Raw genomic sequence first — 23,722 nt, 5'->3', positions numbered from 1 at the left:
ACCAGAGGGCACAGCCTCAGAAGAGAGGGCCATCCTTTTACAGTAGAGATGAGAAGGAATTTAGTCAGAGGGTGGTGAATATGTTGAATTCATTGCCACAGATGGCTGTGGAGGCCAAGTCATTGAGTATATTTAAAGCGGACGTTGATAGGTTCTCAATTAGTCAGGGCATCAAATGTTACAGGAAGAAGGCCAGAGAATGGAGTTGAGAAGGATAATAAATCAGCCATGATGGAAAGGTGGAGCAGACTTGATGGGCCAGATAGCTTAATTCTGCTCCTATGTCTTATAGTCTTATTAGGATTTGGCCAAAGTAATAGGTTTTGAGGATGTTTCAAAAAGGGAAAAGAGTGGAGAAACAGGAATTGTGGTAAGTTCAAATTGTAGAATATGAGAAGCTAAAGGTGCAGTTCATAATGGTGGAATAGAGAGAAATGCAGATTACTTTGAAATCACAGAAAATAGAAGCAGGAGTATGTCATTCGGGCCATCACACCTGTTCTGTCTATCTCAAGTAGCATATTCCTGCTCTTTCCCCATACGCCATGATGCCTTTATACACCTAGAAATGTATATTTCTTAAATATATTCAGCAGCTCCAGAGTTCAAAATAAATTTATTATCAAAGTATATCTATGTCACCATATAGTATCTTGTCCAAGTACATTTATGCCGCCATATAAAACCTTCAGATTTATTTTCTTGGAGGCATTCACAATAGATACAAAGAAATAGAATGAAACCAATGAAAAACTACACACAAAGACAGACAAAGAACCAATTTGCAGATGCAAAACAAACAAACAAATAAATAAATAATATTGAGAACAAGAGTTATAGAGTCCTTCAAAGTGCATCCATAGGTTATGGAATCAGTTCAGTGTTGAGGTGAGTAAAGTTATCCACACTGGTTCAGGAGCCTGATGGCTAAATGTTATAACCTGCCTTTACAGCCCTCTATAGTAGATAATTCCACAGGTTCACCACATCCAAGTAAAAAATAAATTAACTCATTTCAGTCCTACATGCTCTGCCCTGTAACCTGTAACCGTGCTCTCAATTCTAGATGTCCAAGCCAAGCCTAGTCAGAACTTCTTAAGTTTTCTCAAAGCTAGGTCATGACACTTACTCTTGCCAAAGACAAACTGCTGGAGGAAGTCATGTAGGTCAAGCATCAGCTGTGGAGGCAAAAGAATGGTCACCGTTTCAGATCAAGACTATGCATTGAGATCTTCTCTTACCAGAGATGGACATTGGCTGGTAATTTTCAAAATCTGCCTTTTAAAGCATCCAATCCATGCCAGCTCCCAGCTCCAATCCACCTCTCATTAATTTCTCTAAAAAGTGTATTCACTCTCTCCTATAATCTATTAACTCCACCTTGGTTATTCTTTTTGTTCTGGGGTTCAAGGAGGAGTGGTGGGAGAGAGGGGGAGAAGAAGAGGTGTGGGGGAGGTGGGGGGAGGAGTGCTGGAGGAAAATCCATGGAGGGATCTAAATGTGAAGATGAAAGTTAAATAAAACCATAGTAGTTGGGGTTAGGAAGCCAGTACGATTGCAAACAATGAAAATATCATGAATGTAATACTGGGTAGGCTGATAAATAGGCAGGAAGGTTCCGGAACATCTCCATGATCTCCATCAGCACAAGTGCACCACAAGGCTGTGTGCTTAGCACCTGCTCTATTCGCTTTACAGTCTAAGCACAGGTCTAATACCATATTTAAGTTCACTGACAACATCATTATCGTAGGCTGAATCAAAGGTGGTGACAAATTAGAATATAGGAGGGAGATTGAAAATCTGGCTGAAAGATGGCTCTTCTCAATGTCAGCAAGACCAAGGAGCTCATTATTGGCTTCAGAAGGAGGAAACTAGAGCCAATACTCAGTGGGGGAATCAGAGGTGGAGAGGGCCAGCAACTTTAAATTCCTCGGTGTTATCATTTCAGAGAACCTTTTCTGGGCCCAGTATATAAGTTCAATTGCAAAGAAAGCACAGCAGTGCCCCCACTTCCTTAGGACTTTGCAAAGATTCAGCATGGCATCTAAAATTTCATCAAACTTCTATAGGTGTGTGGTGGAGAGTATATTGACAGGCTGCATCACAGCCTGTTATGGAAATACAAATGCCGTTGAAAAGAAAATCCTTCAAAAAGTAATGGATACAGTCCAGTCCATCACGAGTAATGTCCTCCCCACTACTGAGCAAATCTACATGAAACACTGTCACAAGGAAACAGTATCCACCATCAAGGGTCCCCACCATCCAGGTCATGCTCTCTTCTCGCTGCTGTCATCAGGCAGAAGTCATCAGGAGCTTCATGACTCAAAACACCAGGTTCAAGAACAGTTATTACCCTTCAGCCATCAGGCTCTTGAACCAAAGAAAGATACCTTCACTCAACTTCACTTGCCCCATCAGTGAACTGTTCCCAGAACCTATTGACTCACTTTCCAGGACTGTTCATCTCATGTTTTCGATATTTATTGCTTATTTGCTATTATAGTTTTTTTTCTCTCTTTTTGTATTTGCACAGTTTGTTGTCTTTGCACACTGGTTGTCCATCTTGTTGATGCGGTCTTTCATTGATTTTATTATGGTTATTGAACTTACAGCATATGCCTCTAAGATAATGAATCTCAGGGTCGTAATGGTGACATATTTGTATTTGGTTAATAAATTTACTTTGAACTTTGGACGAGTTGGTTTATGAAGGATTGGAAGCCAGCCCAGAAAGCATTTGACTAGTCGAGTGAGAGAAAACAATAGTTCTGCTGACCAATTGTTCCCTAGCCAAGTCAGTATCATCACTCCAAACAGCAACCAACTGAGACTGAATGACTTGGAAAAACTTTTTTAAAATCTTAATTCCACAAGACCATATAGTAACCGTAGTTTCTTTTTGGAAACTGAGTCGGGTAGCATCAAGTCCTCATCAATGTCATGCTGTAATCCAAGAGAAGGCCCAAGAGTTGGTATGAATGACAGTACTTCCTTTGTCTGTGAGGCATGCAGAAACTAGAGTCTATTCTGTCAGGAATTATGCACTACTAACATATGGTGAACCTTTTTCTAATGTAAAAGCTTCTACCTGAATACTAAACAAATAAATTTCACTATGATCAAAACATCAGCAGTGAGAAGTGGGCCCCTGGACCTTGCCCAATGGATTTTGTTGCGCGTTGACACCAGTAGGCCAAAGATCCTGCAATCTGACCTGCTTCTAAGCCAATAAAGCAAAAGAAAATGCAGGGAGAGACTGTGACACAGAGAGAATGTGCAGGGAAATAAAATAAATTGTTTAAACCATCAGTTACTCACCCTGAATTAGGCCTCTGCTGCCACTGAGAAGCAACCAAGAACCGTCGTCATTTTCTGCGCCTTAGTGTTCATAAAAAGATGAAAAATCCATCCAAAATCCTGGCGGCTGTAATTTTCCGATTTTAAAGAGAATACCAAAAAGTTTTTTTGTGCCCGAAATTATTGGCAGCAAAAGAACAACTTAATACAGTAACCCAGAAAAGAATAAAAATGTACAACCTGGGTAGGAGGCCTGAGCCTCTTTCAGGTTTGTTGGCATAAAATGCTCAAATTTAACTACTTCCAACAATATTTTGGTGCATTCTAGACATTATTTCCACCTCAGAGTGTCGTTTTGAGAAAGCTGGTGGCCATGATCGAAAAATCCCTCTGGAGAATTGTGAGAAAACAAAGAACATTTCCTCCCTCCTAAGGCTTCAGAGAAACCAGCGTCAGGAAGGCTTTTAAAAGGGAGGTGTCAATCAGAGGCCCCAGAAGGCTTTGTGCTAATATTTAAGTTACAGAAACAGATACACTTCTATAACTTTCCTTTTTTAATTAAATGTAGGTGACAATTTATTTAAAAACAATCCTAGTTTTGTTTTACATATATTATTTTATGCAATATATTGTCAAATTCAACTAGTTAAAATTTATGACCATAATTCTCCTGGCATGGTGACTTGCATAATGTAGGATGCCGTTCTTGTAGTCTCCTGTGTTATAGTACAAAACTGTGGGGTTTTATGACCCAGATATAAAGATATTGCTAACCACTTTTTATTTTAGAAAGTTCATGCTCTTTAAATTAAAATACAACACCAAAATACACCTCCATCTTCTCTGCTAGCAACCCAGCAAAGCGTGTCTTTTCTGCCCCATGCTATGCACTAAAACCCCACTTTGCAGAACTCTAATTAGCATAGAAATAAAAAAGATGGTTCCAGATTTAAATATATGTCCCTGATCCATACACACTGTAGCTCACAGAAAGTAACAGATTACCCCCAATGAATCCACCATCTTTTTTGTAAAGGGAACACACAGACCTTCCTTCAGACTTGAATCCCTTGCCTCAAGACAGTGAAACAATTATTTTGATAAAGATATTAACAAACATGCCCATTTATAAAGTATTTAGCATACTATCCACATACCAGAATAGTGTGTCTAGGGTGCAATCATGCTGTTTTGGATGGTACCTTTCTGTAAGCTTCTTGTAAGACTGCCATGAAGGAGGAAGCAATGTAACTCAGTGACTGCATTGTTCATGAGCTGATCTGCTTCAAACCAGTTCCAGCCGGTTCCAGCCACCCCACGTACAGCTATGGAAACCTGTACTGCAGCACATAGTCTTTGCCTCTGCTTATGCCACATTACTGCAAGGTTTTTACACCCAAAATCTTTGCACTTTAAATTCTTCTTTTCAAAAAAAAAGGCTGCACCTACTGAATAAAGCCAGGCTCCTATTTTTACCCCTCTTGCATGCTGCTGCGATCTCTGGAAAAGCCCATTGCAATAAAGATTTGTGACATTGCAGTCTGAAATGGCTGCACAGTGCCCTCACAGAAATAAAAAAAATCACAGAGGCAACCGATAAACTTAATGCTTTCCGGTCGTATTATGGAATATTCACTGAGAGTGTAGTCTAGATTATACCAAATTTTAAAAAAATGAAAGAGGTGACACAAAGTTGTTTATTTTTCCCTAAAAGCTGTGGAAGCAAACGTTTGCTGTTAAATCAGTAAATCAAATGCCTTCACCACTTTTAGCCAGGAAGAGTCACCGTGATTTTATTGGGATTTATGGGATCTGACATGCTACAGCAAAGGGAATGCAGATCACAAAACACCAGCCGTTTTGCTGTTTTTAACCACACCCTGAAGCAAGCAGCCATTTTAGAAGCAACTGTACATTCTGCCAATTGTTAAATCTTTTTTTACCCAGCAGGGCCCTGTCTTTCATTTTAGCACCTCAGACTCCCAGTTGTCAGCAACCTTGGGATCATTCTTTCCTTTAATAGAAAATTCCCAGTTATCCTCCTTGTTGAAGAAAGCTATTGCGAATCCACTTATGACAAAAAAAGAAACCAGCAGACTCCCAGTGCAAAGAAATGATATTTTACACAAAGTTTTCCTCTCAGACATTGGAAGCCTAAAAAAGCCTCACGGGGATACATATATATATTTTAAAAAGTTTCACTACCAGCTCGATTAAAAACACAAGAAAAAGTGGAAAGGGGGAGGGGTATTATCAATACGGACAGCTTCACAGTTTGGGCCACGACATATTAACCGTTTCATGTCCAGTCGCTTAAATAGACAGCATTTGAAGATCAGCTTGCATCCATATATTGTTCCTTCTTGCAAAGGTGACAGGCCAGAACATTAGACTTTCTCCCATCCAGTCCATCAAAAGTTAAAAAACAGCTACATGTCTTGCTTGCACAAGATTTAAGGCACTTTGCCAGCCTAGTGAACTAAATGGCATTCACATAAACCTATTTCCTGTCAGCTGAGAATAGGGAATGCTTTCTTAAACCCAGCATTCAGTAATTCTTCCAGCTGCACAAATCAACACCAAAATAGCTGACAAATGGAGGATTTCATTTAAAAAATTTGGGAATGCGGTCTGGTTATGCAAGAGTGCAGAGTTTTGCCTGAAGCTAACAGGAAAACCAGCTGAGTATCCTTCTGTACACAAAGAAATACACCAGTTCCTGTTAAATTTAAGCAAAATCATAGTTTTTTTAAAGTATTTGACAACATTTCATCGATAATCACATCAACGCAAACTATCTTAAACACAACAGATTCTGCAGGTGCTGGGAATCTTGAGCAACACATACAAAATGAAACAGAATCAGGTTTAATATCACTGACGTATGTTGTGAAGTTTGCTGTTTTGTGGCAGCAGTACAGTGCAATACATTTAAAAAATATAAAATTACAGTAAGAAATTTACATAAAAGTGCAAAAAGAGAGCAAAAATAGTGAGGTAGTGTTCATGGCTGGGTTCATTGTCCGTTCTGAAATCTGATTGCAGAGAGGAAGACATTAAGTGTCTGTCTTCAGACCCCTGTGCCTTCTCCCTGATGGTAGTAACAAGAAGAGGGCATGTCCTGGGTGGTGGGGGATGATGGATACCACCTTTTTGAGGCATAGCCTTTTGAAGATGTCCTCGATGCTGGGGAGGCTCCTCACGATGGACCTGGCTGAGATTTACAACCCTCTGCAGCTTTTCCCTGTCCCATGCATTGACCATACCAGACCGTTTTGCAACCAGTTAGGATGCTTATCAAGTCTGCTCTGTCATTCGATCATGGCTGATTTATTAAGAGAGCCAAAGTATTTGAATCTTCAATAAAGCTTGCGCATCTAAAGTTTACTTCCGTCCTCCAATAGGCAGTCAACAGCACTCAGAAATCTATAAACTACTTGTTTATCTTGAAACAGCTGGTTGCAGCATTGGAGTCGAACTACTGCCAACCCAGATATTGTGTAGCTTCCTAAACAAGCTGCAGCAGGAAACTTAAGGGGTAAACAGAACCTTAATCGATGCTGTGGATAGCCTGTCCTATCTAAAGGTTCAGCTCCTTTACCAAGACGGCATAATGTGTCCCCACTATTAAGTACATCTACAAGGAGCAGCATCTAATCATCAAAAGACAACACCCCCCCCCACCCGCCTTCATCCAGGCCATGCCATCGAGAAGGAGGTACAACAGCCTTAGGTCCCATACCAGCACCTTCAACCATCAGGCTGCTGAATGGGCATGAATAACTTCGCTCAACTCAACACTGAACTGATCCCACAACCTATAGACCTCACAACTCATGTTCTCAGTATTATTTATTTACTTACTTAGTTATTGTATTTAATTTGCATAGTTTGTCTTATTTTGCATGTTTGCTTTTTCAGTCTTTGTATTTTTTATTGATTCTATTGTATTTCTTTGTTTTCCTGTGAATGCCTGCAAGAAAATAAATCTCAAGATAGTATATGGTTACATAAGAGCATAAGACATAGGAGCAGAATTAGGCTATTCAGCCCATCGAGTCTGCTCCGCCATTCCATCATGGCTGATCCCGGACCCCACTCAACACATACCTACTCGCCATATCTTTTGATGCCCTGACTGATCAGGAAATGATCAACTTCCGCCTTGAATATACCCATGGACTTGGCCTCCACTGCAGTTTGTGGCAGAGCATTCCACAGATTTACTACTCTCTGGTTAAAAAAAAAATTCCTCCTTACCTCTTTTCTAAAGGACACCCCTCAATTTTGAGGCTGTGCTCTCTAGTTCTGGATACCCCCACCATAGGAAACATCCTCTCCACATCCACCCTATCTAGTCCTTTCAGCATTCGGAAGGATTCAACAAGATTCCCCCGCATTCTTTTAAATTCCAGTGAGTACAGTCCCAAAGCTGCCAAACGCTCCTCATATGTTAACCCCTTCAATCCCAGAATTATCCTCGTGAACCTCCTCTGGACTCTCTCCAATGACAACACATCCTTTCTGAGATATGGGACCCAAAACTGTTGACATAGCTCCAAATTCAGCCTGAATAGTGTCTGATAAAGCTTCAGCATTATCTCCTTGCTTTTATATTCTATTCACCCTTGAAATAAGTGGCAACATTGCATTTGCCTTCTTTACCACAGACTCAACCTGTAAATTAATACATAAAATTAGATTAGATTAGATTAGATTCAACTTTATTGTCATTGTGCTGAGTACAGATACAAAGCCAATGAAATGCAGTTAACATCTGACCAGAAATGCAAAGAATAGTGTTATTTACAAAATAACTGCGAATAAAAAGTAAGTGCTACAGCATACAAATATAAAAGTACTGAGACAGTACAATACGGGTGCAATACTACTTAGTGCTGTGATGTGAGGTTCAGCAGGGTAACAGCCTCAAGGAAGAAGCTCTTCCTGTGCCTGCTGGTGCAGGAGCAGAGGCTCCTGTAGCGCCTAGAGGATGGGAGGAGAGTAAAAAGTCCATGGTTAGGGTGAGATGCATCCTTCATAATGCTTTTCACCCTGCCCAGGCAGCGCTTATGGTAGATGTTCTCAATGGTGGGTAATTGGGTGCCGATAATCCGCTGGGCAGATTTCACCACACGCTGGAGTGCTTTGCGGTCCAATACAGGACAATTGCCATACCACACTGAGATGCAGTTGGTGAGTATGTTGCGCATTTTTGATCAGGATGGAGGAGTTCAGGGACCAGGTGAGATCCTCGGAAATGTCACCAAGGAATTTGAAGCTTGATACACGCTCGACTACAGCTCGGTTGATGTAGATGGGGATGTGAGTGTGGTTCCTAGCATGCTTGAAGTCCACAATGATCTCCTTGGTCTTCTGGGTATTCAGGGCCAGGTTAAGGCAGCATCCGTGGAAACAAACAGTCAACATTTTGGGCCGTGACCCTCTGTCAGGACTGAACAGGGAGGGGGCAGAAGGTGGGAGGGAGAAGGTGGGTGGGTGCCAGGTGAAAAACCAGTAAGGGGAAAGATCAAGGGATGGGGGAGGGGAAGCAGGGAAGGGATAGGCAGGAAAGGTGAAGAAGGACTAGGGGAAAGCACAATGAGTAGTAGAAGGAGGCGTAACCAAGAGGGAGGTGATAGGCATACAACACCTCATATACCATCTGGGTAGTCTCCAGCCCCTGGGCATGAAAATTGGAATTCTCCAACTTCTGGTAATTCCCTCCCCCTCCCTTCCCCCATCCCAGTTTCACACTGCCCCTCCTCCTGCTGCCTATCACCTCCCTCTTGGTTCCGCCTCTTTCTGGACCTCGTCCCTGTAGGCCATCTCGTCGTCCCCTCTGATCAGGCCAACCACCGTGGTGTCGTCTGCAAACTTGATTATGGAGTTAGAACCGTGTACAGGAACACGGTCAGAGGTGAAAAGGGAGTACAGAAGAGGGCTCAGCACACAGCCTTGAGGCACGGTGGTAGAAAGAAGAACTAGTATTTATTCTTCAGCCTTCATTTTTTTTGACAGGTGACTCGTTCATCTGCAATTCATTACTATGCTTTTTTATTTCTAAGAATTGTACCCGTGGTGGGAAATCCTTTGTAGTTTATAAATCTGTAATTCAGAAATCTTTTATAAATCAGAAATCCTCTGTGAGTTTTAAGTGTTAAGAATTATTTGTCTAAATTGAAACTTGCATCATTAAAGATAAAAGAAACTCTATTTAAACAAGTTCATTAGCTAGAAGTATCTCTTTCTTGGTAAGGAGGAGGAACCCAACACTAAAGAAATGAGTATTGGCAGATATACTTTGCTGCAGACACTAGACAGGGAAGTAAGCTCACCTTTATTCCTTCTACCAAAAGTCATGCCCATACACTTCCCATTTGCCACTTCTTCATCCAACCACCTAATGTGTTCAAATCCTTCTACAGACTCCCCGTGCAATGCTGTGCATTGGCATCTCAACGTGAAGAGGATACGTCTACAGACCCTACTCCTGTAGAATCTCTATTCTTTCACCAAATCTGGAGCCCATATACTCCGGCACAAAATAAGGAGAGTTTACAAAAACACAATAAGACATAGGAGCAGAATTATAAAATTTTATTCATTCAGTCTGCTCCACCATTCAATCATGGCTTAACTTATTTTCCCTCTCAACCCCATTCTCCTGCCTTCTCCCCATAACCTTTGAAAAAGTGCACTACAAGTTAAATTATATCTTGTTTTAAAAATTATTCTCTTCCCTTGAACCCAACAGAGAGTTCAACCAAAAAGTGTCGAAGTGACAGAGGGGGTCTGTCACTGGAGCTGGAGCTCCATGTAGGCCAAACTGCATGACAATGAAATGGAAAAGGCTGATTGGGGAAAGCAGTGTATTCTTTAGACTTTTCATCCAGTGGAACTTGGCAGTATCCCTTATGTGAATCCAGTCTTGTTATATACTGAACATGTCCCAACCTCTCCAGTAACTCATCTATCCGTGGCGTAGGATGGCAATGATCTTCCAAAAGTTGATACAGGCCTCAGGGAATCATAAAGTTTAGTCACATTAACTACTGGAATGCACCATTCACTGTTTGATGGCTCGATGACACCCAGTTCCAACATGGTCCATACCTCTGCCTTCAAGGCACTGACAAGACAGTCAGGCATTCTGTATGGTCTCTTATGAATGGGTTGGTCATATTTTACACGGATGGTGTGCTTGAGTGTCTTTTTTTACTTTACTTTACTTTATTGTCGCCAAACAATTGATACTAGAGCGTACAATCATCACAGCAATATTTGATTCTGCGCTTCACGCTCCCTGGAGTACAAATTGATAGTAATTAGTAAAAATTTAAATTATAAATCATAAATAGAAAAAGAAAAGGTAGTGCAAAAAACCGGGAGGCAGGTCTGGATATTTGGAGCGTACGGCCCAGATCCGGGTCAGGATCCGTTCAGCAGTCTTATCACAGTTGGAAAGAAGCTGTTCCCAAATCTGGCCGTACGAGTCGTCAAGCTCCTGAGCCTTCTCCCGGAGGGAAGAGGGACGAAAAGTGTGTTGGCTGGGTGGATCACGTCCTTGATTATCCTGGCAGCACTGCTCTGACAGCATGCGGTGTAAAGTGAGTCCAAGGACAGAACATTGGTTTGTGTGATGTGCTGGGCTGTGTTCACGATCTTCTGCAGCTTCTTCTGGTCTTGGACAGGACAACTTGTCAGTGTCTTGAAGACAGCCTTTAAAATCCACAACTTCATAACGACATGTGACTCTCACCAAAACCCACAGTGTGACAGTCGACCTGCCTATGAGCATTCTGGTAAGTAGGATTCTTATTTAAAACTGGCCCAACTAACAAGCGTTTTGAAGCTAGTGGTGGGTGACAACAATGATCACTTGATTCAAAGCCTGCCTCATTACATGTCATTGATGAATACTTAACCCATTCATCAACTGGATGATGGCAATTCTTGATGATGGAGGTCCATCATCAGGGACCCCATTCATCCAGGTCATGCTCTCTTCTCGCTACTCCCATTGAGAAGGAGGTACAACAGCCTTAGGTCCAATAGCACCAAGCTGAGCAACAGCTATTACCCTACAAACATCAGGCTCCTGAACCAGCACGGATTACTTTACTCACCTCAAATCTGAACTGACTCCACAACCGATAGAGTCACTTTCAAGGACTCCACAATTCATGTACTTGGTATTTTTCTTATTTATTTATTTGTAAGATTTGTCATCTTTTGTATTTTGATTGTCAGTCTTTATGCTTAGTTCTTCATACATTCTATTGTACTTCTTTATTTTCTTGCAAATGCCTGAAAAAAATGAATCTCTTTCTTTCTTTTTAAATCTTTTTATTGAGTAAGTATACAAAAAAGGTAAGCCATATAAACATTAATACAATGTTAAAGTATAATAAAATTCCAAAAGATAACAATACCAAAAAGAAAATACTACAAACAATGTAATTTAAGCATAAGAAACCAAGATAACATAATAGTATACTAGATTTTATATATATCAATGGAAAAAAAGAAAAAAAACCCCAAAAAAAAAACCCACCGTGCAACTAACTAAAAGCAAAGCAAAGCAATGGGCTAACTTGAAACCAAACAGAGTTAAACTTAAAATCACGTCCTCAATCCCGACCTCCATTAAAACAGTGAAAAAAAACAAGAAGGGTAAATATTACATTAAATGAAAATATCGAATAAAAGGTCCCCAAATCTGTTCAAATTTAAATGAAGAGTCATAAAGGTTACTTCTAATTTTCTCCAGATTCAAACATAAAATCGTCTGAGAAAACCAAAAAAAGGTAGTTGGAGCATTAAGCTCTTTCCAATGTTGTAAAATACATCTTTTCGCCATTAAAGTAAGAAATGCAATCATTCTACGGGCTGAAGGGGAAAGATTACTAGAAATTTTAGGTAGTCCAAAGATAGCAGTAATAGGGTGAGGAGAGATATCTATATTTAATACCTTAGAAATAATATTGAAAATATCTCTCCAAAAAGTTTCCAAAGTAGGGCAAGACCAAAACATATGAGTTAAAGAGGCTATCTGCCCCGAACATCTATCACAGAAAGGATTAATATGCGAGTAAAAACGCGCTAACTTATCTTTGGACATATGTGCTCTATGCACCACTTTAAATTGAATTAGGGAATGTTTAGCACAAATAGAGGAAGTATTAACTAATTGTAAAATCTGCCCCCAATCATCCACAGAAATGGTAAGCCCCAATTCCTGTTCCCAATCTACCCTAATCTTATCAAATGGAGCTTTCCTGAGTTTCATAATAATATTATAAATCATAGCCGATGCACCTTTCTGACATGGATTAAGGTTAATTATCGAATCTAAAATATATATAGGAGGAAGCATTGGAAAGGAAGGAAGTATAGTACTTAGAAAATTTCTAACTTGTAAATATCTAAAAAAATGTATTCTTGATAGGTTATATTTATTAGATAATTGTTCAAAAGACATAAGGGAACCATCTAAAAATAAATCCAAAAAACGTAAAATACCCTTAGTCTTCCAAGTTTGAAAAGCGCGATCCGTAAAAGAGGGAGGAAAAAATATGTTACCTAAAATAGGAATCGCTAACCCGAATTGATTAAGATCAAAAAATTTTCTGAATTGAAACCAAATACGCAAAGCATATTTAACGATCGGGTTAGAGACCTGCTTAAGGCGTTTCAAATCAAAAGGAAGAGATGAACCTAAAATAGAACCAAGTGTATAACCCTGAACAGATTGTAATTCCAATGCTACCCATTTAGGAATAGATAGTATATCCCGGTCAAGTAACCAAAATTTCATATGTCGAATATTAATAGCCCAATAATAAAATCTAAAGTTAGGTAATGCTAAACCTCCATCTCTCTTAGCTTTCTGTAAATGTATTTTACCCAGTCTCGGATTCTTATTCTGCCAAATAAATGAAGAAATTTTAGAGTCGACTTTATCAAAAAAAGATTTAGGAACGAAAATTGGTAATGCCTGAAACACATATAAAAATTTTGGCAAAAAAAACATCTTAACTGCATTAATACGACCAATCAAAGTTAAATATAAGGGAAACCATTTAGATGAAAGTTGAGTAATATGGTCTATTAATGGTAAAAAGTTAGTCTTAAATAAATCTTTATGTTTACAAGTAATTTTAATCCCAAGATATAAAAGGTAATTATTAATCAATTTAAATGGAAATTTATAATATAAGGGAAGATGTTTATTAATCGGAAAAAGTTCACTCTTACTAAGATTTAATTTATAACCTGAGAAAAGACCAAATTGTGCTAATAACTCTAAAACAGCAGGAATAGATCTCTCAGGATTAGAAATATATAAAAGTAAATCATCAGCATAGAGTGATAATTTATGGGACTTTAATCCCCGAGTTATCCCAGTAATATTTGAAGATTCTCGAATAGCAATTGCAAGAGGTTCTAATGCAATATCAAATAATAGGGGACTAAGAGGACAGCCTTGTCGAGTACCACGAAAGAGAGGAAAAAAAGGTGAGTTTAAAGAGTTAGTACGAACCGAGGCTACAGGGGAGTGATATAACAGTTTAATCCAGGATATAAATTTCAGGCTAAAATTAAACATTTCAAGCACCTTAAATAAATAAGGCCATTCTACTCTATCAAAAGCTTTCTCGGCATCTAAAGAAATAACACACTCAGGAACATTTTGTGAGGGAGTATAAACGATATTTAACAATGTACGAATATTATAAAAAGAGTAACGACCTTTAATAAAACCCGTTTGGTCTTCCGAAATAATAGAAGGAAGTACTTTTTCTAGTCTATTTGCTAATAACTTAGAAAAAACTTTAGAATCAACATTTAATAAAGATATTGGTCTATAAGATGCACATTGAGCAGGGTCTTTATCCTTCTTTAGTATTAAAGAAATTGATGCTCTATTAAAAGATTCCGGAAGTTTACCAAGTTTCAAAGAAGCCTCAAAAACCTTATAGAGCCAAGGAATCAATAAAGAAGCAAAACATTTATAAAATTCAACGGTAAACCCATCAGGGCCAGGAGCTTTCCCCAGATTCATAGAAAAAATAACATTCTTAATCTCATCCATTGTAATGGAAGTATCTAATAAAGAAGACATATCCTGTGAAATCTGAGGAAAGTCTAACTTATCTAAAAAATCATTCATATATTTAGAATCTCGAGGAGACTCTGATTGATATAAAGAAGAATAAAAATCACAAAAGGTTTGATTAATCCCCACATGATCCAATATCAATCGATCATTTTGGTTATAAATCTGATTGATTTGAGATTTAACATAATTAGATTTCAATTGATTAGCCAGCAGCTTGCCAATTTTATCACTGTGAACATAAAAATCACTTCTTGTTTTCTTTAATTGGTTTACAATCGAGGACGAGAGTAGTAAACTGTGTTCCATTTGAAGTTCAGTTCTTTGTTTGTATAGCTCCTCAGAAGGAGCCATAACATATTTCTTATCAATTTCTTTAATCTTGTCCACAATTGCCATCTCCTCCTGCTTCTGTTTCTTCCTCAAAGCAACGTAATACGAAATAATCTGACCCCGAATATAGGCTTTAAAAGTGTCCCAAAGAGTGTTAACCGAAATATCTTCTGTATGGTTAATTATAAAAAAAAGCTCAATCTGTTCATTCATAAAATTAACAAAGTCCGAGTCCTGAAGCAACAGCGAATTAAAACGCCATTGTCTATTGTTTGGTATATTGGCCATAATTTTAATAGAAAGCTTAAGTGGAGCATGATCCGAAATGGTTATAGAATCATAATCACATTTAATCACTGAAGGAATGAGACGAGAATCAATAAAAAAATAATCAATTCTTGAATAGGAATGATGAACATGTGAAAAAAAGGAAAAATCTTTTTCCTGAGGATGCAGAAAACGCCAAATATCCGTCGACCCAGAATCAGAAAGGAAAAAATTAATCAAATTTGCAGATTTATTAGGTAAAGTCCGTAAAGGAGCCGAACGGTCCAAAGCTGGAGATAAACAGGTATTAAGATCTCCGCCCCAAATCAATGAAAACTCGTTCAAATTCGGAAACTGATCAAACAATGATTTATAAAATTCCGGACAATCCATATTAGGAGCATAAACATTAACCAAAACTACTTTTTTATTAAATAGTAAACCACTAACCAATAAAAATCTACCATTCGGATCAGAGATAATATCCTGTTGTATAAAAGTAACTGAGGAATCTATAAAAATAGAGACGCCTCGAATCTTAGCATTGGAGTTCGAATGAAATTGTTGTTCCTTCCAGAATTTGTAAAAACGTAGTCTGTCCCCCCTCCGTACATGGGTCTCTTGTAAAAATAAAATTTGTGCTTTAAGTCTCCGGAACACTTTAAAAACTTTTTTTCTTTTAATAGGATGATTAAGACCATTAGTATTCCAGGAGACAAAATTAATAATAGACTCCATAAATCCTAAAGTCAACCCACGACAAGGAGGATTGACAATAGGCGCGACCCACAAACCCGGAGAGGAAACAGAACATACAAAAGATACCGGGGAAAAGGACGCAACCAGTACTTCAATAATGTATATAGCCCAAAGAAAAACAAACTAAAACGTGAAGCCCCTCCCGCCACCCCCCAGCCCAAGACCCCAAGGCAAAATCTAAAGCAGACCCGCCAGAAAGAAGCAAGCGCTAAAACTACCCCCATGACTTCCGGTATACGCTCCCTAAAAAAAAGGTATAAATATGAAAAGGATCAGCTAATTGTAAAACAGTAAAAAAATAAGTAAAAAAAAGTTAACTCAATTAGAATACACACAGAACAGAACAAAAGCCGGAAAATATATATTAAAAAAAACCACAATAAACCTCAAACTCATGAATAGACACAGCAACAAAAAAAAATAGGATTATTAACATAAAGTGATTATAAAAAGCAAAACAGAATAAAATTTAAACAAAAACTACAAAATTTAAGGCCGCACAGGAAATACGTAAGATGACAAAAGGGAAGTAACCACCCAGAATCCCCTGGGAAAAGAAAGAAATGACGCAGTTAAAAAGAAAGTTTAGTAGCCATATTAAGAAATCGAAAGTAAACTTTTCTGCCCAAATAGGGCACAGAAAAGTTAAAACCAACCAATTCACAGCCTCCGATCGACGGAGAAAATTAAAAAGAAAGCAATTAAGATGTTGGAGATGAAAGTTGATCCAGATAACTCTGGGCATCCGATGGAGAATCAAAAAAACGAAGGGCTCCATCTGCCATGCGAATCCTTAGACGTGCAGGGTACAGCAGCGCTGGTCTTAAATCCATCTTATAGAATTCCGACATCACGGATCTGTAACGGACCCGTTGGTCCCAGATTGGTTTACTGAAATCTTCCACGAATCGGAACTTAAGATCCGAAAAATCAATGAAACCTTTAGATCGAGCGAATCGAAACAGTCTCTCCTTGTCTTGAAAGTAATGAAAACGTAAGATAACATGCCTAGGTCTATCTGACCTAGACGAGTATGATGGGATTCTGTGAACACGATCCAGTAGCGGTGGTTGGTCAGGAAATACAGTAGGGAATGCATCTTTTAAAAGTTGGGAGAAATATTTCATGGGGTTGTTACCTTCAGCGGCTTCCCTCACCCCGATCATTCGTAAATTCTGCCGTCGCATTCTAGATTCCAAGTCAGAGTTTTTAAAAGTCAAAAAGTCAAGTTTCTTCTTCATTACATTAATTGTTTCTTCGATTTTCCCCATCTTAAGCTCACTTTGTTGCGCGAATTTTTGAAGATCAGATATAGCCGACTGATGTTCCGCAATACATGTTTGCATCTTATCAATTAAAGCGGCAATTTTCTGGAAATTAGTTGAGATTTCCGTATGAATCAGGTCTTTAACAGGGCCTGCAATTTCCGCACGAATCATCTCCCTAACAGAGGTTGAGATTTCCCTCTGAATTAACTCCGATATCGCTTTCAATAAAAAAAAAGAATCTCAAGGTAGTATACAGTGACATATACATTCTTGACAACAAATTTACTTTGGACTTTAATCTGTGTGCATTAAATGTCCTTTGTGTGCTTTTTGTGACCCAATGACAAATGATGCATTTAACAAATATTGACAAATACTGCTTACAGGCTGGCTGAACTGCTTCCAAAGGCTGACACTCCATAAGTGGCCAGCAATTTTATTTGCAAAACTTACATTCTAACAGAGTTAGCTCTCCAAGGGTCAGACACTGAATAATATATGAAAAGAATAAGAGAAAAATATTGGACAATGAATTGGCAAGGATGGCAATTAGTAAAGGGCAAATAAAGATCTATTTAAAAGAGACAATACTGTTGTTTTTGTGCATTATGCACCAAAGTGGGAATAAAAAAGAGCCAGTCAAAAACAAAGCAAACACTAATTAGGCCATTGGCTCAATGATTTATAATTATTCAAGGGTTGGAATTGTGTGAACGGGGAAAAAAGACAATGCTGTTCTGTGAACTCACGGTTTTACATGACCTTCACAAACACTGCTGGACTGACCAACAATGCAGTTTTAACAATAACAGTGCAATTATTATGGATCCATTTTAGAATTAGAATCAAGGTGAGGTCTTCTATCATTTAATATGTTGCTCTGGATTTTCAGGATCTGCAGAATTTCTTGTGTTTATTATCACTAACTTATGTCATGAAATTTGTTGTTTTGCATCAGCATTACAGTACAAAAAAAATTACTACAAGTTACAAAAATAAATAAATAATGCAAAGAGAAATAAAAAAGTAATGTCGATTTACTGTTCAGGAATTTGATAGCAATTCGATTTACTACTAAATAAATAAAGGGCCGTTTGGCTGCACCACTATCAGAAAATACTTGTTGAATAACAGTCCCTTTCACCAGTTTGATGATACCAGCCACAACTTTAATATCCCAGGTGGGAAATAGTATATGAGGAAAGGCAAATCATAAACAGAAGAAGGTCTGCAGATGCCACTGGCAGCTGTGGAGGCTAAGTCATTGGGTATATTTAAAGCAGAGGTTGATGGATTCTTGATTAGTCAGGCATGCGGGGATAAGGGGAGAAGTCAGGAGACGAGCTGAGAGGGAAAATGGATCAGCCATGATGAAATGGCAGAGCAGATTTGATGAACCAAATGGCCTAATTCTGCTCCTATATTTTATGGTCTTATGCTGGAAATCCAAAGCAACCCACACATAATGCTGGAGAAACTCAGCAGGTGAGGCAGCATCTACGGAAATGAATAAACAGTTGACGTTTCGAACCAACCCTTCTTCAGGACTGAGAAGGAAGGGGGAAGATGTCAGAATAAAAAGGTGATGGGAAGGGAAGATGGAAGCCTGGTGAGTGGGAAAGGTCAAGGCTAGAGAAGAAGGGCTAGGAGAGGAGTGGACCATAGGAAAAAGGGAAGGAGGAGGGGACCCGGGGGAAGAAAGAGGTAGGGGAGAAGAGATAAAAGATCAGAATGGGAAATAAAGGAAGGTGGGGGAGGGAATTTATTTACCGGAAGGAGAAATCAATAGTCATACCATCAGGTTGGAGGCTACCTAGACGGAATATAAGGTGTTGCTCTTCCACCCAAAGGGTGGCCTCATCTTGGCACAAGAGGAGGGCATGGACTAACATGTTGGAACAGGAATGGCAATCTGAATTGAAATGTTTGCCTACTGTAAAGAGCCACTTGTGGCGGACGGTGTGGGGATGCTCAATGAAGCACTATCAATAAAAGTAAGTAAATAACATTTTGAACTGAAGCTCACGAAACTGAGTCCACAGCTAGGAAGCCTGTCATCACTGCAGCTGATATAGGAGTCCATGAAATGCAGGCCACAGACTCAGTTCAGCGCAGAGACTAGTACACCTTGCAGAGCAGCAAGCTGAACCTTACAGCAATTTTTATCTATTGCACTGTACTGCTGTTGAAAAAAAATTCACAATGTTAATCATTGATAATAAGCCTGATTCTGATAAGAAGTGCAAATACTAGGGTACATAGAACATAGAATGGTACAGCACAGTACAGGCCCTTCAGCCCACAATGTTGTGCCGACCCTCAAACCCTGCCTCCCATATAAGCCCCCACCTTAAATTCCTCCATATACCTGTCTAGTAGTCTCTTAAATTTCACTAGTGTATCTGCCTCCACCACTGACTCAGGCAGTGCATTCCACGCACCAGCCACTGTCTGAGTGAAAAACCTTCCTCTAATATCCCCCTTGAACTTCCCACCCCTTACCTTAAAGCCATGTCCTCTTGTATTGAGCAGTGGCACCCTGGGGAAGAGGCTCTGGCTATCCACTCTATCTATTCCTCTTATTATCTTGTACACCTCTATCATGTCTTCTCTCATCCTCCTTCTCTCCAAAGAGTAAAGCCCTTGCTCCTTTAATCTCTGATTATAATGCTTACTCTCTAAACCAGGCAGCATCCTGGTAAATCTCCTCTGTACCCTTTCCAATGCTTCCACATCCTCCCTATAGTGAGGCGACCAGAACTGGACACAATACTCCAAGTGTGGCCTAACCAGAGTTTTATAGAGCTGCATCATTACCTCGCGACTCTTAAACTCTATCCCTCGACTTATGAAAGCTAACACCCCATTAGCTTTCTTAACTACCCTATCCACCTGTGACGCAACTTTCAGGGATCTGTGGACATGAACCCCCAGATCCCTCTGCTCCTCCACACTACCAAGTATCCTGCCATACAAAGGAGGAAGAACCAAAAAGTGATTAATTACTCTGATTCTACACTTCGAAGCTGAATAATCAACAAGATGAATGGCATGTCTGAATAATGAAATTGTGAATTTGCAGAGTTTTACACTCTAACAACAGAATGGCTTGGATTTCTACATACAACCTTCAGAAAATATCCCATAAGACCATAAGACATAGGAGCAGAATTAGACCATCTGGCCCATCGAGTCTGCTCCACCATTCAATCATGGCTGATCCTTTTTTTTCTCCTCCTCAACCCTGGTTCCAGGCCTTCTCCCCGTAACCTTTGATGCCATGTCCAATCAAGAACCTATCAATCTCTGCCTTAAATACACCCAGCCACCTGGCCTCCACAGCTGCATGTGGCAACAAATTCCACAAATTCACCACTCTTAGGCTAAAGAAGTTTCTCCGCATCTCTGTTTTGAAAGGGCGCCCTTCTATCCTGAGGCTGTGTCCTCTTGTCCTAGACTCTCCCACTATAGGAAACATCCTTTCCACATCTACTCTGTCAACATTCAAAAGGTTTCAATGAGATCCCCCTCTCATCCTTCTGAATTCCAGCGAGTACAGACCCAGAGCCATGAAATGTTCCTCGTATGATAACCGTTTCATTCCTGGAATCATCCTTGTGAACCTCCTCTGGACCCTCTCCAATGCCAGCACATCTTTTCTAAGATGAGGGGCCCAAAACTGTTCACAATACTCAAGGTGAGGCCTCACCAGTGCCTTATAAAGTCACAGCATCACATCCTTGCTCGTTTGTATTCTAGACCTCTTAAAATGAATGTTAACATGGCATTTCCCTTCTTCACCACCGACTCAATCTGAAAGTTAATCTTCAGGGTATTCTGTACAAGAACTCCCAAGTCCCTCTGCATCTCAGGTTCTTGTATTTTTTCTCCATTTAGAAAATAGTCCATAAATTTATTTCTACTACCAAAGTGCATGACCATGCATTTTCCAGCATTGTATTTCATTTACCATCTTGCCCATTCTCCTAATATCTGCCTAAGTCCTACCTGTATCCTCAACACTACCTGCCCCTCCACCAATCATAGACATAGTCATAGTCATACTTTATTGATCCCGAGGGAGATCGGTTTTCATTACAGTTGCACCATAATTAAATAGTAATAAAGCCATAAATAATTAAATAGTAATATGTAAATTATACCAGGAAATAAGTCCAGGACCAGCCTATTGGCTCAGGGTGTCTGACCCTCCAAGGGAGGAGCTGTAAAGTTTGATGGCCACAGACAGGAATGACTTCCTATGACGCTCTGTGTTGCATCTCGGTGGAATGAGTCTCTGGCTGAATGTTCTCCTGTGCCCAACCAGTACATTACGTAGTGGATGGGAGACATTGTCCAAAATGGCATGCAACTTGGACAGCATCCGCTTTTCAGACACCACCGTCAGAGAGTCCAGTTCCACCCCCGCATTATCACTGGCCTTACGAATGAGTTTGTTGATTCTGTTGGTATCTGCTACCCTCAGCCTGCTGCCCCAGCACACAACAGCAAACATGATAGCACTGGCCACCACAGACTCGTAGAACATCCTCAGCATCGTCCGACAGATGTTAAAGGACCTCAGTCTCCTCAGGAAATAGAGACAGCTCTGACCCTTCTTGTAGACAGCCTCAGTGTTCTTTGACCAGTCCAGTTTATTGTCAATTCGTATCCCCAGGTATTTGTAATCCTCCACCATGTCCACACTGACCCCCTGGATGGAAACAGGGGTCACCAGTGCCTTAGCTCTCCTCAGGTCTACCACCAACTCCTTAGTCTTTTTCACATTAAGCTGCAGATAATTCTGCTCACACCATGTGACAAAGTTTCCTACCATAGCCCTGTACTCAGCCTCATCTCCCTTGCTGATGCATCCAACTATGGCAGAGTCATCAGAAAACTTCTGAAGATGACAAGACTCTGTGCAGTAGTTGAAGTCTGAGGTGTAAATGGTGAAGAGAAAGGGAGACAAGACAGTCCCCTGTGGAGCCCCAGTGCTGCTGATCACTCTGTCGGACACACAGTGTTGCAAGCACACGTACTGTGGTCTGCCAGTCAGGTAATCAAGAATCCATGATACCAGGGAAGCATCCACCTGCATCGCTGTCAGCTTCTCCCCCAGCAGAGCAGGGCGGGTGGTGTTGAACACACTGGAGAAGTCAAAAAACATGACCCTCACAGTGCTCGCTGGCTTGTCCAGGTGGGCGTAGACACAGTTCTTCGTATCATCTGCAAATTTGGCAACAAAGCCATCTATTCCATCATCTAAATGATTTATATACAGTATAAAAAGAAGTGGTCCCAACACCGACCCCTGTGGAACACCACTAGTCACTGGCAGCCAACAAGGAAAGGATCCTTTTATTCCCACTCACTGCCTCCTACCAATCAGCGAATGTTCTAACCACGTTAGTAACTTTCAAACAACAAAGCAACTTTGACATAATTAAGGTACTTGAAGGGTGAAAGGTGAAATGCTTAAGGGGAAGAGGAGGGGAAGCGTCTTCACTCAGAGGGTGGTGAGAGTGTGGGATGAACTGCTAGTACAAATCGTGAATGCGATTTTTATTTCAATGTTTAAGAGAAGTTTGAATAGGTTTGTGAATGGGAGGGGTATGGATGGTTATGGTCCAGGTGCAGGTTGCTGGGATGAGGCAGATTAAATGATTCTGTATGGACTAGATGGGCCAAAGGGCCTCTATGCTGTAGTTTTCTATGACTCCATAATGTACTGAGTACAGTAGGAAATGAGGTGTGTTGAAGACTCTTCTCGAGAATGAATGTTGGCTGGGATACAATGAGAATTTCCTGGCCCTGTTTGAATTGTAACATGAGATCTTTAATGTTTGTCATAGAGTGAAACAAGGTTTCAGTTTAATATCTCATCCAAGAAATGATTCCTCCACTAGAGCATTTCGAAGTGTCAGAATTAGCTACATATGGCCTGTCGCTGAACTAGGACTTCGACCCACAATACAGCTAATGCCAAATCTGCTCAAGCACAACAAACGTAAAAATGTAGAGTCACAGAGCACTGCAGAACAGAACCAGATTCTTTAGCCCATCTAGTCCATGCCAACCTGTTTTTTTTTGCCTAGTTTCACCTACCCCCAAAACGGACCATAGTCATCCATGTACTTACCCAAACTTCTCTTAATCACTTTGCATTTGAATCCACGTCCACCACTTCCGCTGGAAACTCATTCCACACTAGCGAAGAAGTTTCCTCTCATGTTCCTCTTAAATATTTCACCTTTCATCCTAATCCAATGATCTCTTGTTCAAAGTTCAACGTTCAAAGTATGTTTTATTATCAAGGTGCATATTTGTCACCATATACGACCCTGAGATTCACTTTCTTTTTGGCATACTCAACAAATCTATAGAACAGTAACTATAACAGAATCAATGAAAGATCAACCAGAGTGCAGAAGACAACAAACTGTGTAAATGCAAATATAAATAAATAGCAACTAACAAGAACATGAGATAATGATATAAAGAGTTCTTTAAGTGAGATCATTGGTTGTCGGAACATCTCAATGGATGGGTAAGTGAGTGTTGTTATCCCCTTTTATTCAAGAGCGTGATGGTTGAGGGGTAATAACTATTCTGGTGGTGTGAGTCCTGAGGGCCCGGTATCTTCTGCCTGATGGCAGCAGTGAGAAGA

At 39.9% G+C, this 23,722-nt stretch overlaps 1 protein-coding gene across 4 annotated transcripts in view; it reads right to left on the bottom strand.

Annotated features, from left to right (window-relative positions):
* Window positions 1-23,722, bottom strand: part of znf532 (zinc finger protein 532) — a 188,464-nt gene that overhangs the window by 111,378 nt on the left and 53,364 nt on the right. Inside the window, exons 1-2 of one of the 4 annotated variants that reach the window (XM_063042707.1) lie at window positions 4,461-4,835; window positions 3,325-3,430 (exon numbers count right to left, since the gene is read on the bottom strand). The exons of 2 other annotated variants lie outside the window; for them this stretch is intronic. The gene's annotated coding sequence lies outside the window, so the exon portion shown is untranslated. Of the gene's footprint in view, window positions 1-3,324; window positions 3,431-4,460; window positions 4,836-23,722 lie in introns of those variants that run through there. One more of the 4 variants, XM_063042710.1, reaches the window with a different exon arrangement.

This window comes from Mobula hypostoma, chromosome 3, assembly GCF_963921235.1.
Source record: "Mobula hypostoma chromosome 3, sMobHyp1.1, whole genome shotgun sequence".
NCBI lineage: Eukaryota > Metazoa > Chordata > Chondrichthyes > Myliobatiformes > Myliobatidae > Mobula > Mobula hypostoma.
The sequence above is the reverse complement of the archived record's forward strand: the minus strand, read 5'-3'. Positions and strand labels throughout refer to the sequence as shown.